The sequence below is a fragment of the Maylandia zebra genome, linkage group LG9, assembly GCF_041146795.1.
Source record: "Maylandia zebra isolate NMK-2024a linkage group LG9, Mzebra_GT3a, whole genome shotgun sequence".
Taxonomy (NCBI): Eukaryota; Metazoa; Chordata; class Actinopteri; order Cichliformes; family Cichlidae; genus Maylandia; species Maylandia zebra.
The window spans coordinates 2,519,078-2,533,658 of record NC_135175.1 but is presented as its reverse complement, the minus strand read 5'-3'; the positions used below and the strand labels follow the sequence as shown (position 1 = coordinate 2,533,658).

Genomic DNA, 14,581 nt, shown 5'->3' with positions numbered 1-14,581 from the left:
ATGACATCTTGGTGTTCATATAACTTAGACCTATTATTTAGGTCTGGCAGAGAAAGCTTGGAGCATGAAGCCATAGAAAAGCAATGGTGGACAAGAAAGGGGGCGTCTTTGTTTCTTTTCAAAAAACCTAAATGATGCATACCCCAAAATGGAAGTGGTCCCATCTCTTTATCACTTTCTGTTCACCAGATATTTACAAAAACAACCACTTCCTGGTCGCAATGCATTATGGGCCGTCTCAAAAATTAAATGTTTTGCTTAAAACCATTTGGATATTTGTCTCTGACCCTGTTACCACCCCCTCTGCTAGGCGACAGGTGGGGAGAAACATACACAAGCCCTCTCACGAAATCAGAGTAAATAAGGGGTTTTATTGCAAACGTTAAACTGAAAAGCGACAGGGCTGTTCAACAGACCACCGGGCAAACAATTAATACACAAATACACAAAGAAAAGAACAGGTAAGAATAAAAGCTAAGGGTTAACTAAGGAGAACCAGCAAACACAAGACTCTAATAAAACTAAGGTCAGTTGTATATTAGGGGTTACAAACACAGTTCAAATGCTAGGCAGACGAGGAGGACACTGCATGCTCATGTCAGAGCAGTAGTTCCCCGTAGTGTGAGGGATCTTCAGCCTTTTATACCTACCAGGCAGCCAATCGTCCGCGTGGTCTGGCACACTTTAATCTGCATAAAAGAAGGCCGGCACAGGTCTCCCAGTAACCAATCACCCACGAGTCACTTGCATTTGCATGAACAAAAAAAGGCAGTCTCACTCCCTCCAAGGCCCAGGGCCGTAACAGACCCCACAGATGTTGCATTGCCACAAAGGCCTGTCTGGTGGTATGCATAACTTAATTTCATCTAGAAGTGACATGCATGTATGGCTTTAATGGGTACGTTATCATTCAAAAATCAGGTATAGGAAGCAAATGTGATAAATAGGGCTGTCCTGGTACCAACAACATTTCAAATGCTGAACAGAAGTCACGCAGCCGAGGCTGGGCTCTTTGTTATCTTTCCCCCCTAGTCTCAGCAGACCTAATGTAGAAAACAACATATTCTATCTTTAAATTATTACACAGGCATTTTATCCTTTTGAGTGAAGCAGCTTTTGCATATCCTGTGTGTACTTTTAAATTATTGATTTTACATTTTTTAATTATTCACCATTTACTTGACAGTTTGGTTTGAAACCCTTCTGCAGTATGTTAGATTTTATACAAATGAACTCTTCAAAAGCTTTAGTGCACAAAATGCATCCTTTTTTATCCAGTGGAATAGTAAATGGACTGGTACTGTCACGGCTGGCGGAGGGAGCCGTGTGGTGTGGAGGAAAAGGAGGACCCAAGATGCAGCGAACTGATGACAGAGTGATGTTTATTTACAAGGTGGTGGTGGCAAAAACAGGCAACTCAACATGAGCAATTACAAACCTAAACTGGGAGAAACTAAAGACAAACCTGAGACCATACAAAAGGGGTGCGGGGCAGAGAGACGCAGAGACAGGAACGAAACACCATAGAATGCAGAGCTAAACGGAGGAACGCAGACGAGCCGACAACGAACACAGACCGACACCCACTAAATATACACACACAAGGTAATCACACACAGGAGGGAAGAACAGCTGAACCTAATACACCTGGGGACCGGAGGAGACAAGCTGAACACAATAACAACAGACACAGACCTTCAGAACAGAACAGGAAATCCAGAACACGAGCCTTCAAAATAAAGCAGGAAACAGACTGATGTACAACACAACACGGGGACATGAACAGAGCACCAAGGACAGACACAGGTAGGGCTGACAATACACCAAACTTCAGGTTAACCCTAAACTAATACAGATCAGAAAAAACGCAAAACGCTAGGTCAACGACCCAGGACCATGACAGTACCCCCCCTCCAAGGGCTGGCTCCAGACAGCCCAAAACAAAAACAAACGACCAACCCAGGGCGGGCGGCGGGGGCCCAGGATGGAGGGACCAACAACGAGCAAAACAAGCTCCAGCGGACCGAGGGAATTGTCCAAAACAAAAACACACATGCTGGAGTACCAGGACAAAACACAGTTCAGGAGGCCGGCCCAGAGGCTCACAGCTCAGAAGTCCAGGACAGTTTATCTTCTGAGGCCGGCCACGTCGGCGACACAGCTCCGAAAGCCGACCGAGCGGAAGGCAGCGGTGGCGGAGCGGAGGCAGTTCAGGGGGCCGACCGTGCACACGGCAGCGGCGGCGACGAGGAAACAGTTCAGGGGGCCGACCGTGCGGACAGCAACGGCGGCGACGAGGAAACCGTTCAGGCGGCCGACCGTGCGGACAGCAACGGCGGTGACGAGGAAACAGTTCAGGCGGCCGACCGTGCGGACAGCAACGGCGGCGTCTAGGAGGTCGTCCATAGTGACGATGACGCTCCACCAGCAGCCTGGCAGATGACCGCCGATGTCGAGGCGGCAGTTCGGGACCCAAAGGTGGCGTGGCCGTCGCAGCACCAGACGAGACCGAAGCAGAGGCTGGACCAGGCGAAGCCGAAGCGGAGGCTGGACCTGGCGACGGCGTGGGTGAAGCAGTGGCTGGACCTGGCGACGGCGTGGGTGAAGCAGTGGCTGGACCTGGCGACGGCGTGGGTGAAGCAGTGGCTGGACCAGGCGACAGCGTGGGTGAAGACACAGAGGCCGCAGCTGGCGAGGATGGAGACACAGAGGCTGCAGCTGGTGGCGATGATGGGTCTTGGGGCTGGACGGGCTCCTCGGGCCCCCCAGCTGACGAGACAGGAGGCTGGCTAGGTTCTCCTGAACCTCCAGCTGATGAGTCTTGAGGCTGGACGGGCTCCTCGGGCCCTCCAGCTGGCGAGACAGGAAGCTGGGCGGGCTCCTCGGGCCCCCCCAGCAGGCGAAGCAGGAGGCTGGACGGGCTCCTCGGGCCCCCCAGCGAAAACAGTCTCTGGACCAGTGGGCACCGGGGCCCCTGGAACACACAGGTCAGAACCAGTAGGCGCACGGGCCTCTGGCAGGCACAGTTCAAAACCAGCAGGCGCACGGGCCTCTGGCAGGCACAGAACAGAACCAGTAGGCACACGGGCCTCTGGCAGGTACGGGTCAGAACCAGCAGGCACACGGGCCTCTGGCAGGTACGGGTCAGAACCAGCAGGCACACGGGCCTCTGGCAGGAACAGATCAGAACCAGCAGGCGCACGGGCCTCTGGCAAACACAAGGCAGACTGCAGCTGCACAGAGCATTGACCCAGCTCAGGCAGCGACAGCCGGATACAGTCCTCAGCTGGCTTCTTAATCTCCAGGGGTCCAGAGTCGGCCGGGGGCTGGGACCCAGCCTCTGGGGAGGCCCTGGAGTGCATCACAGTCTCTGGGCTGGCCAGCTGTTGCGGACTGACAACTGCGTTATGTGGTGTGTCTCTCTGCTTGACATGAACAGGTGAAAAACAGTGCTTTTCCGGTTGGATGGACTCGACTTGTAATACAGGCGGAGCTGGTGAAGATGGTGGCTGACTAGGTGGCTGAGCTGATAATAAAGCTGATGAGTCTCTTGCCAACTGAGCTATTGACTGAGCTATGGATTGTAACCAAGTGTCTAATAGGTCTGGCTGTAACTGTAATGGAGGTGGCGATTGAGTGGCTAACAGAGCTAGTGGCTGCTGGGCGGCTAACTGAGCTACCTGCTGGGCAGCTGGCTCAACAAACACAGCCCCGGAATAAACAGTCATTCGAGCTGGCGAAACAGACGGAGTGTCTTTTCCACTCACCACAGCCGGCAGTTCCGAAGTCGTACTCTCCGGCTGTGGGGCGATGCGCCGACGGCGCGATCGTCGCTTCCTCCCGGGCGAAACCTCCGGCGGGCCGGGCAAAACCTCCGGCGGGCCGGGCAAAATCTTCACCGCCAGGCTGGGTTGGGAAGCGGTAGCGGCTGGAGGGCGAAGGTGCAGCTCATGAAGGAGGAAGTCCCGTGCCAGCGGGTGAAGCGAGTCTAGCAGCCAGGAGTGTGCAGAGAGTAGCTGCTGTAGCCTGGCTTCTACAGCGCGGTGGAACTCTTCTTCCTCCTGCTCGAGCCACAGGTTTACCAACCTTGCGACCGTGTCGGTTACCTCCTCCCGAAACTCCTGGGTAGGTGCGAATGCTGCTGGGTCCATGTTGGTCGGCTCGTACTGTCACGGCTGGCGGAGGGAGCCGTGTGGTGTGGAGGAAAAGGAGGACCCAAGATGCAGCGAACTGATGACAGAGTGATGTTTATTTACAAGGTGGTGGTGGTGGCAAAAACAGGCAACTCAACATGAGCAATTACAAACCTAAACTGGGAGAAACTAAAGACAAACCTGAGACCATACAAAAGGGGTGCGGGGCAGAGAGACGCAGAGACAGGAACGAAACACCATAGAATGCAGAGCTAAACGGAGGAACGCAGACGAGCCGACAACGAACACAGACCGACACCCACTAAATATACACACACAAGGTAATCAGGTAATCACACACAGGAGGGAAGAACAGCTGAACCTAATACACCTGGGGACCGGAGGAGACAAGCTGAACACAATAACAACAGACACAGACCTTCAGAACAGAACAGGAAATCCAGAACACGAGCCTTCAAAATAAAACAGGAAACAGACTGATGTATAACACAACACGGGGACATGAACAGAGCACCAAGGACAGACACAGGTAGGGCTGACAATACACCAAACTTCAGGTTAACCCTAAACTAATACAGATCAGAAAAAACGCAAAACGCTGGGTCAACGACCCAGGACCATGACAGGTACATTCAAAGTGCTTCTTACTGCAAAATCAGGTTCACCAAATTGCTTATTTATGCTTTCTGGTCTGACTGGTTCGATTCTGCTTTTCTTTCTCTCTTCTTCTACCCTTCTCTATTAATGATTTCTCAGGTGGAACCAGGAAGTATATCAAGAAGAAGTCTGCCAGACTGTATCTGTGAACATGGTGACAAACAGGCCACTTTGGGCTTAGGTCTGTTTAGAACATTTTACTTACCTGTAATCTCTGTGGCCATGGCCATTTTACAATGCTGTGATTGCAGCCATTCCCCAACTCTCTGTGAATGGTACTCATGGCCATTGATCAGTAGGTTTTGGTCAGTGGTTGTTGATGATGGTCATGAGAATTTGCATAATTATGATGAAGGAACTGACCTCCCAGCCCATTGTTCCTTCAGTGGGCTGGTTTCAGTCATTATGCAAATGTACTGTTTATAAGATTTGGGGAAACCTGCAGTCAGCTGAGACTGAAGACGTCACTTGGATGAGTGACGAAACGTTTCTTCCACAAAACGCTACGTCCAGATGAACACAATCAACTTTTGGAGATTTATTTTCCTGGATGATTGAGAATGCATCAAGATGTGGCCATTGTAGTTGTTTACATGGAAGACTTGCATGAAACTTGTCTGTTTAGAAGGTTTGTTACCTGTACCATGTGGATTCTGGAGCTCAGCTACCCTCTGGCAGCACTGATGCAGCAAAACCACTCGCTTACCTTTTTATCCACCTATCCATCCGTCCGTCTTTATAAAACACTTTAAAACAACCACAGGTGATACGAAGTGCTGTGTACTGGAACTAAATACAAATATATAAGACCTAAATGAAAAAACAAATTTTATAAAAAAAGGTCAAATAATTAAAAGAAAAAGTAAAAAAAGTCTAAGCCAAAGAATAAAACTGGGTTTTAAGATGTGTATTAAAAGTGGACAGCAAAGATGCCTCTATAACGTGCAATGGCAAAGTATTCCATAATTTAGGAGCAATTATCTCCTCTGACCATTCTCCTAGATCTCGGCACTTCCAGGAGCAGCTGGCCAGCTAACCTGAGAGGGTGTGTAGCGCTGAAGAAGCTCAGGAATTAAGGCGGTGTGATGATTTGGCAATGCAGCAGGTAGGAAAAGGGACTTCCAGGAATATGAGTTTAAATAAATAATAATTAAATATAAATAAATATATTCACTTAAATATGATCATAAAACTGTTGGTTCCTTTCATTTTACACTGTTAAGGTAGAGTCAGTGCTTCGTTATCCAATCCGTTCCAGTTGTTCACAGTGATCGCCCACATTACTGAAAATCCACGTTTTCAGTGCTACTTTACGCTCTACTGCATCTACACCGGCGGACGCACTAGCGTACATGCTGCACACAGAAAGACAAGAAAGTAAGCCTTCATCACTCCTGGTAGTAACAGTTAGTTAGATCTAGCTAACAGCAGCAAGTCCCATGTAATTAATGAACCAGGTGCTTTATTTTGATAAACCTAGCTAGCACACTAAGTTAAATTGTTAGCATAATGTTGATTTGTGTCACTTGTTTTAGCTCTGAAAAATCGAGCTGAGCTCATTCAGGTATGGTTGTCATCAGTGGACATTATAATAATACACTAATAATAATCAGTCGTCCATCCCTATGAACCTGTAGGAGTCAGGGCAGAAGAGCACAGAGAGTTAGAGGGGAGAGAGTTAAGTAAGATAGTAATTTAGTCATTTTTTTCAGGGCTTTAAATTCAGAAGTACCTGACTCCGTGGTATAATTCTCAAACACATAGCCTAAAGCAGATGACTCGTAATCTGGAGAGGAAATGGCGTGTCACAAATTTAGAGGATCATCATTTAGCCTGGAGAAATAGTTTGTTGCTTTATATACCACTATTCATTCACTCTCACAATCATACACTGGTGGAGGCAGCTACGGTTGTAGCCACAGCTGCCCTGGGGCAGACTGACAGAAGCGAGGCTGCCATATCGCGCCATCGGCCCCTCTGGCCAACACCAGTAGGAAAGTAGGGTAAAGTGTCTTGCCCAGGGACACAACGACCAGGACAGAGAGCCCAGGGATCGAACCGGCGACCTTCCGGTTACAGATGCGATTCCCAACCCCCCTGAGCCACGGTCGCCCCAAACATCTTACTATTCATCACTGATTGAAGAAAATAAGAACAACCCCAGGTTTCTCTTCAGCTCTGTAGCCAGGCTGACAAACAGTCAGAGCTCTGTTGAGCCAACCATCCCTTTAACCTTAACTAGTAATGACTTCATGAACTTCTTCACAAATAAAATTTTTATCATTAGAGAAAAAATTACCAATAATCATCCCACAGATGTAATATTATCTACAGCTACTCTTAGTACCATTGATGTTAAGTTAGACTCTTTTTCTCCAATTGATCTTTCTGAGTTAACTTCAATAATTACTTCCTCCAAACCATCAACGTGTCTTTTAGACCCCATTCCTACAAAACTGCTCAAAGAAGTCCTGCCATTAATTAATTCTTCGATCTTAAATATGATCAACCTATCTCTAATAATCAGCTATGTACCACAGGCCTTCAAGCTGGCTGTAGTTAAACCTTTACTCAAAAAGCATCTCTAGACCCAGCAGTCTTAGCTAATTATAGGCCAATCTCCAACCTTCCTTTCATATCAAACATCCATGAAAGAGTAGTTGTCAAACAGCTAACAGATCATCTGCAGAGGGGTTGATTGTTGGGTTTTCTCTGTATCTGTGAAGCGCCTTGAGGCGACTTTTGTTGTGATTTGGCGCTATATGAATAAAACTGAATTGAATTGAAATTGCAACCATTTTAGTCACGTGTGCCCAAAATGTAATCTGTGTAACTTCTAAATATTTGGGAGCAACTAATTACTGTGGTGTGTGAGGAAAAGTCATGACATTAGCCTCTATATGTCATGCGGCGGCTGTGTGAAGGCAAGAGAGGACCCAAATGCACGGCTCAAGACACGCGGGGATAACCTCAAAAGGCAGGTCTTTATTAATAGGAACATAAGAAGTCATACAAAACTATACTGGGAGAAACTAAAGCTGAGGCACTGGGAAGAAATGGGGGGAATGCACACAACCTAGAGGGACGACGCAACACGTAACAAAGGGATACTCTGACATAAATACACAGAAGGTAATGAGGGAAGTGGAAACACACGGGGAACACAGCTGAGGACAATTACTCATGACCGAGCGGGGAGGACACGAAACTGAAAATACTGACACCAAGATGTGGACCTTAAACACAACACAGTACACAGAGAAAGAGGCAGAGAGAGAGAAAGAGAGGCAGAGAGCAAGGATGAATACACGAGGGAATGAGGAGAACACAGAACACAAAGGACGGGAACACGGTACCAGAACAAACACCACAATAAAAGCACAGACACAGGGGGAATCCAAATACCAAACCAAACAATCCAATGGACATAAGGAACAAAACCACAGGAAAACTAAGAACACTGGGTCAAAATGACCCAGGACCATGACACTATGTTGCATCAGTTATCAATTCAGTATGTTTTAATGTATCTTGAAGGGCGAGGCAGAAGGACAGGCTGAGGGAGAAAAAGCTCAACATGCAAGTTCAAGTCAGAGAGAGCGAGGAGAGACAGAGGAGCTGCAGCAAATGGATGGAGAGGCAGAGGAAGATCAAGTTATTACAGAGAGAGGAGGGAGCGAGATGGGGACTCCTTCGTGGCCATGATGAAGGTGAAGACAGCACCAACAGAGGGAATTATCTTGCATGCATGGAGCTTTTGAAGGAGTTTGATCCTTTTCTTCAAAACATAATCCCCCATCAAATGCACAGTATATCATCTCACTGACATCCCAGAATCACATGATTGACTGTTGTTACCAGTGTCATTGTATCTGAAAAAGTCTAAAATCTGGTGAGGCAAGGGATGAAAAGGCAGAGGAGTTAGCTGTTTGTGTCAGGTACGTGTCAGAGGGGCAGTGAAGGAGCGTTTCCTACCACTTGCAGAGATAAAATCATTTGATGCTCAAATGAGCTTCAGCAGCAGATCCAAAACGATTGCCTTGCAGAGCTTAAGTGTGCAGCACAAACCTATGATGGTGCAGCTGTTATGAGTGGCTCCACTGGAGGTGTACAAGCACATTTTAGAAGGCTCCATCCTGAGGCTATCTATGTGCGTGGTTATGCTCATCAACTCAACCTGGTTTTGTGCAATACTTGCAAGGCTGTCCCAGAGGCTGTGGAGCTTTTCAGCTTGTTGGAGTGTGTGTATTCTTTCTTCAGCACCTCCCTCGGCAATCATCATAAGTTTATGGAGGATCAGTCAAAGCTTGAATTATCAAAAACTGACCGTGTGCAACTTTCAAACACTTGCTGGGCATGTCAGTTGTGATCAATTAGTGCAGTTCTTGATACACTGACTGCCATTTTGGAGTGCCTGCTACCTGCCATTGGATCCCCCATAGCTGTTGGTCTCAGCGCAAAGCTCTACAAGTTCTCAGCAGTCTTTGCACTACTGATGTTTCACACTTCTGTCTGTAACTGAAGGACTCCACAAGTTCCTGCAGAAAGAGACTTTAGACCTGGCAGAAGCTTTCATCTGCAAACAAGCTGTGTGTGACACACTTAAGGGCAAACACTCAGGTGCATTTGCCACAGAGCTGTATGTGAAAACCAAGGCCCTGTGCAACACCCACAGTATCCCTGAACCAGGTACCAAGATGAGGCAAAAACAGAAGAAAAGGGAGGATTTTGTGCTGGAGGCAACTGTGGGTTCATGCACTGAATGGACAACTCAGTCACATCGGAAAGAGTGTTACTTTTCCCTTGTGTGGATCGGATGGTTTGCAAGCTTCATCAAAGATTTTCCAGTGTAGATGCAGGGCTACTAAAAGGCAACTCTTCTGTTTTCTTTTCATTAAAATTTAAAACATTTAAGGCCAAATAAACTCTAATGTCATCTAACATGCCAAGAGTGGGCATCCTTCTGCCTCAGGGGCAAATAACTTTGGCAGTCATCAGCGTAACGATGACATGAGATTGATGCCTTCTAAGGATGGAACCCAGAGGCAATAAATACTGCAAAAAAAGCAGTGGCCCTAAAATTAAGCCCTGTGGGCCTAAACCAATTAAGTGCAGTGCCACCAATGCCCACTAAATCACTTATCGAAATATTAAAATATTGTGGTCCAGTGTGTCAACGGCAGCAGTTAGGTCAAGCAACACCAGAACAACGTGGTTACCAGAATCACATGTTGTTATGGATCTTTAATAATGCAGACTCTGTGCTATGAAGGGTTTTAAAACCTGATTGAAAAACCTCCAGGATGCTGTTATCATCTAGAAAATATTTCAGTTAACAAAATAAAATTTTCTCTAAAATGCTGGAAAGAAAAGCAGTTTGGAAATAGCCCTATAATTAGCCAATAGAGTGTGATCGAGGCCAGGTTTCTTAAGCAATGGCTGCACTACTGCATGTTTGAAATTTGCAGGAACCACACCAGAGGACAGTTAATAATGGCAAGAACAGAGTGCTCTGTACTAGGACAGGATCACGGTGGGGGGAGCTGGTGAACCACATCCTCTAAAAGGGAGAAAGTCACAAACTCAAACTGAGTAAAAACAGCAGAGTCAGGAGCCATGGTGATGACAATCTTTTCAAGATTACCTAGCGGTAGTCTTTTGTGTTTGAAATTTGAAACGACACCTTTTTCCATCTGCGTTCTGCTCAGCGACGTTCCCTCTTGGTAGAGCATACTGAGTCTACCCTGTCTTTAATACTCGAATCAATGCTGATCTGAAATCACAACAGGAGATACTGGTTGGTTTCATTAACAAACATTTATTCAAATAGTTGAGACAGTGCACAGTTTGTCTTCTACCCTGATCATCGTCCTCTGGAGACACAGAATCCAGTGGCTGATTTTGTGTGTGAGATGCTAGATCCAATGATTTATGCAATCAAAACTTTGTAGTATTTAACTGTTGCACAATATCACAACAAGTGAACTATTATAACTCAGCTGACTGTAAATGCATTTTTCTGTGTATCATCATACAGCTGATCACATCAGAAAACATTTATTCACCCAGGGACAACACAAGAGTCTACACACGGAGAGAGTATTCATTCACAGTTCTACCCACTGGATTTACATTTCTACCCGTGTGCTACATTTACTTTACTTTGGATTTGACCTTTGGGACAGCTAAATCAGGAAATAAAGTAACTAAATTTTGTGTAAATATTCATGTCATTTTTCTTTATGGCCAACTTTTATTTTAATTTCTTTAAGAGAGTGAGGATAGGATTGCTTTGACCTAAGCTTTACTCTAAAGAATATAATGTGTAATTCTCACCATCACATCTTTTATATAAAATTTTGTAAACGTGGCAATGTTCAGGTGACATCACACAGGCTGGTTTAATAAATGTCATAGGGGGGGCAATTCTGATGTTTTCCTTTGAAGGTTTTAAGAGGCTAATGTAAAATTCATTGGTGCACATTCATTGCACAGCTCAGAAAGTGAGAAATGAAATCATTGTGGAAGTGCCACAAAATGTTGTTCTTCTTAAGGCTAATCCTGGCTGACTCAGAATTTAAAGTCCCCACAGACTCCCACATTAAAATGACTAAGTGACCCACTCACTGCTGGTGCACTCCAAGGTTCAGCACATATATTATGAACAGAAGGTGTATTCTCTTTTCTTGGTACCATTTTCCCTAAATGTAATCTTTACTTTCACTGTTTTCTCAATAACACCCACTTATATGTCTCCTGCAGGCGTCATTCCTCCCCCCCTCCTTCTCTAATTTTCTTAAGCTCAAAGAGGATAAAACTGAAATCCTTCTCATCTGCACCAAATCCAACCTACTGAAGGCAAATCATTTCACTCTCACTACTGACAGCTCCACGGTTTCCCGTTCACCTCAGGTAACGAGCCATGGTGTCATCCTAGATAGCTCACTATCCAATAAATCTCACAACAACGATCTCACCCATTCTGCCTACTTCCATCTACACCACATTAACCGATTACATTCTTCTCTTTCCACCCAGTCTACGTCCATTCTTGTCCAAAGTCTCGTTACCTCCTGCATTGACTATTGTAATTTTCTCTTACATGGTTTCCCCAAAAAATCCCTCCATAAGCTGCAACTGGTTCAACTGCTTGCTTTATTACCAGAACCCCCTCCTACCAGCACATCAACCCCTTCCTTCAGGAACTTCACAGTAGTATTCAAACTTCTGCTCACCTTCAAGGCCCGTCATAACCTCGCTCCTCCTTTCTGACCTGTTAAGCACTACCTCTTCGCTCACTTTGATCTTCCTCTTTCCAAATTCCTGTGCCTTCTTTCCACCTCAGCACGATGGGAAGCAGAGCGTTCAGCTGCTCTGCTCCCAGGCTGTGGAACTCTCTACCCCCTGATATAAGAAACATTGGTTCTCTCCCCCAGTTTCAACTCAAACCTGCATATTCACTGTGAACTTATTGTTTATTTTATCTTCTTTTTTTGTTGTTCTTCATTTTGTCATTGTTCTACTATGTGTTTTACCTCTTTTTTAAGCGTCCTTGGGTGTCTTGAAAGGTGCTTTTAAATAAAATGTATTATTATTATTATTATTATTATTATTATGACAGTCCATTTTTCCAAACTCGCAAAATACTCCTTGAGCAGGAGGAAGTCACAGGTTTTTCAGACCGTGGTTCAATTTTGGGAACTTAATCTTTTCTGTTGTACATAGTTCGGTTTAGGAAAGGTTTATGGTCTTAAGTGTTGTACTTTACCGTAAATATGGAAAAAGATTTAAATGTCATTTTTATGTGGTGCCAATGGGTTCTGAAGATGTGTTCATGTGTTCATATGGGGTGGCTGTAGCTCAGGTGGTAGAGCAGGTCACCGTTAGGAGGGTTAGGTGGTTAAGTGGTTAGGTGGTTCAATCCTAGTCTGCTCCAGTCTGCATGCCAAATATTCAAGATACTAACCCCAGGTTGCTTTCCGATGCATCCATCAGAGTGTGAATGTTAGTTAGACAGCACTAAAAAGGTAGAAAAGTGCTTGTATGAATGGGCGTGTTTGGGTGAATGAATGAGTTGTATAAAGCATTTTGAGTGCTCAGATAGAGTAGAAAAGTGCTATATAAAACCAGCCCATTTACCATTTGTGATGTGCCTGAATGGCAATGCCTGCTCACAGCTTAGAGGGAACATTGTTATTAAGTTGGGCTAGCTGGTATATAATGATGTGCTACATGATCACTAGCGACACAGCTACGTTAGCATAGCATAAACACAGTGAAGCTGGAGGATGAACGCTAACTTTTTTCCACTCGATAAAAGTTAACGTGAGGGTTCCCGATGGTTAGGAACAAATGTAATCACATGGCAGGATGCTGTAAACGGACCAAACTTCAGTCACGAGAGCAACTGAGATAATCCATCCACAATACGAGGTTAGTCATTCATATACTGCTGCATGGGCTGGGCTGTAGTTACATCGTAAGGTTTTAAAAACTGAGCTTTAAAAGGATTAGCGGTAATAAAAGCCGAGAGAGGCCGACAGTGATCAATGACTGTTTTTAACCCTTTAAGACCTACCATAGAACCAAGTCCGCCAGAGCTTATATTATATTTTTACATGGTGTGGTGCCATTTTTGGGAGCATTTCAAGTTGCTATACCTCAATACAACAATTATAGCCCAGCTTTTAATAATATGTATTCATTAAGTGCATAGTAATTACATAAATTGCAAAAAAGTGCAATAAACTACAAAAAAATTGAAAATCGTTTTTGCTTTTTTAACATATATTTCTAGTTAGAGAAATTTAAGAGGCTTATCCCTCAAAACTGTAAATACAAAAAAGTTGCACAAAATAGTTTCCTACCACAGGAAATTTATTTTGAGTGTCTTCATAGTTTTATTTTTGAAATGCACAAATTTTTATATACTGCAGGAAAAACGAAAATAAATATTATACTGCAAATTTGCAAAAAAGCAGCATCTGCATCAAAATAAACTATTTCCAGCAGTGCAATATGAGTCCTAAGCATCCCAGAAAAGACACAGAAAGTCAGAAAGTCAAACATAACTTTTAAAAACACCAGTATAGTCCCTGAGGCCCCGATGGTAAAAAAAAAAAAAAAACTACATTTCCGCAAAAATGACGTCACTTCCGGTTTCGGGCAGGTCATGGCGGACATGCGATAGTTCGTGCTGACGTCTGTTCCAACGTAGGAAGTGTTATGAACAGCTGATCGGATCGGCAAAGCGTGTTTCTGGAATATTATGTTTTTGTTGCTGCAAGTGCTTTTTATGCAGTTTTTGCAAAGCTATATGTGGAAGGAAACTGTGACCGAGGACAAGCTGATGGCATAAGATGTAAGTACAACTCCTCCGGTTTCATATGCAAAAACAAATTATTGCGCTAGCTTACGTGGTTGCAGAGCTACCGGGATTTAAAAATAGTTAAGCAAAACAGAGCGTGCCCGCTCCGACCGGCTCTAAAGGGTTAAGGGCTTGTTGAGATTAAATAGAACAAGATAGAAAGCATTAAAACATGTTAAAAACACAAGAGCCTTAATAAATTCAGAGTAGTTTGGGCCCAGAAGCAGGATTCATCACGTCATCACTTAAAGACCAGATTTGTCTCTATCTGGTAACGAAACTGTAATTAAAATTACTTTTAGATGTGTTAAATGCAAAATAACCTCAGAAGTTATAATTCAAATTTTAACAAAGGGTACGTGACATTAAAATTATGGTGCAACACATGCTTTTACACTGCTAT

At 44.9% G+C, this 14,581-nt stretch overlaps 1 protein-coding gene across 1 annotated transcript in view; it reads left to right on the top strand.

The window, feature by feature from the left end:
* The window catches only part of LOC112431726 (uncharacterized), a 114,911-nt gene that overhangs the window by 42,161 nt on the left and 58,169 nt on the right, over positions 1-14,581 (top strand). The window lies entirely within an intron of this gene.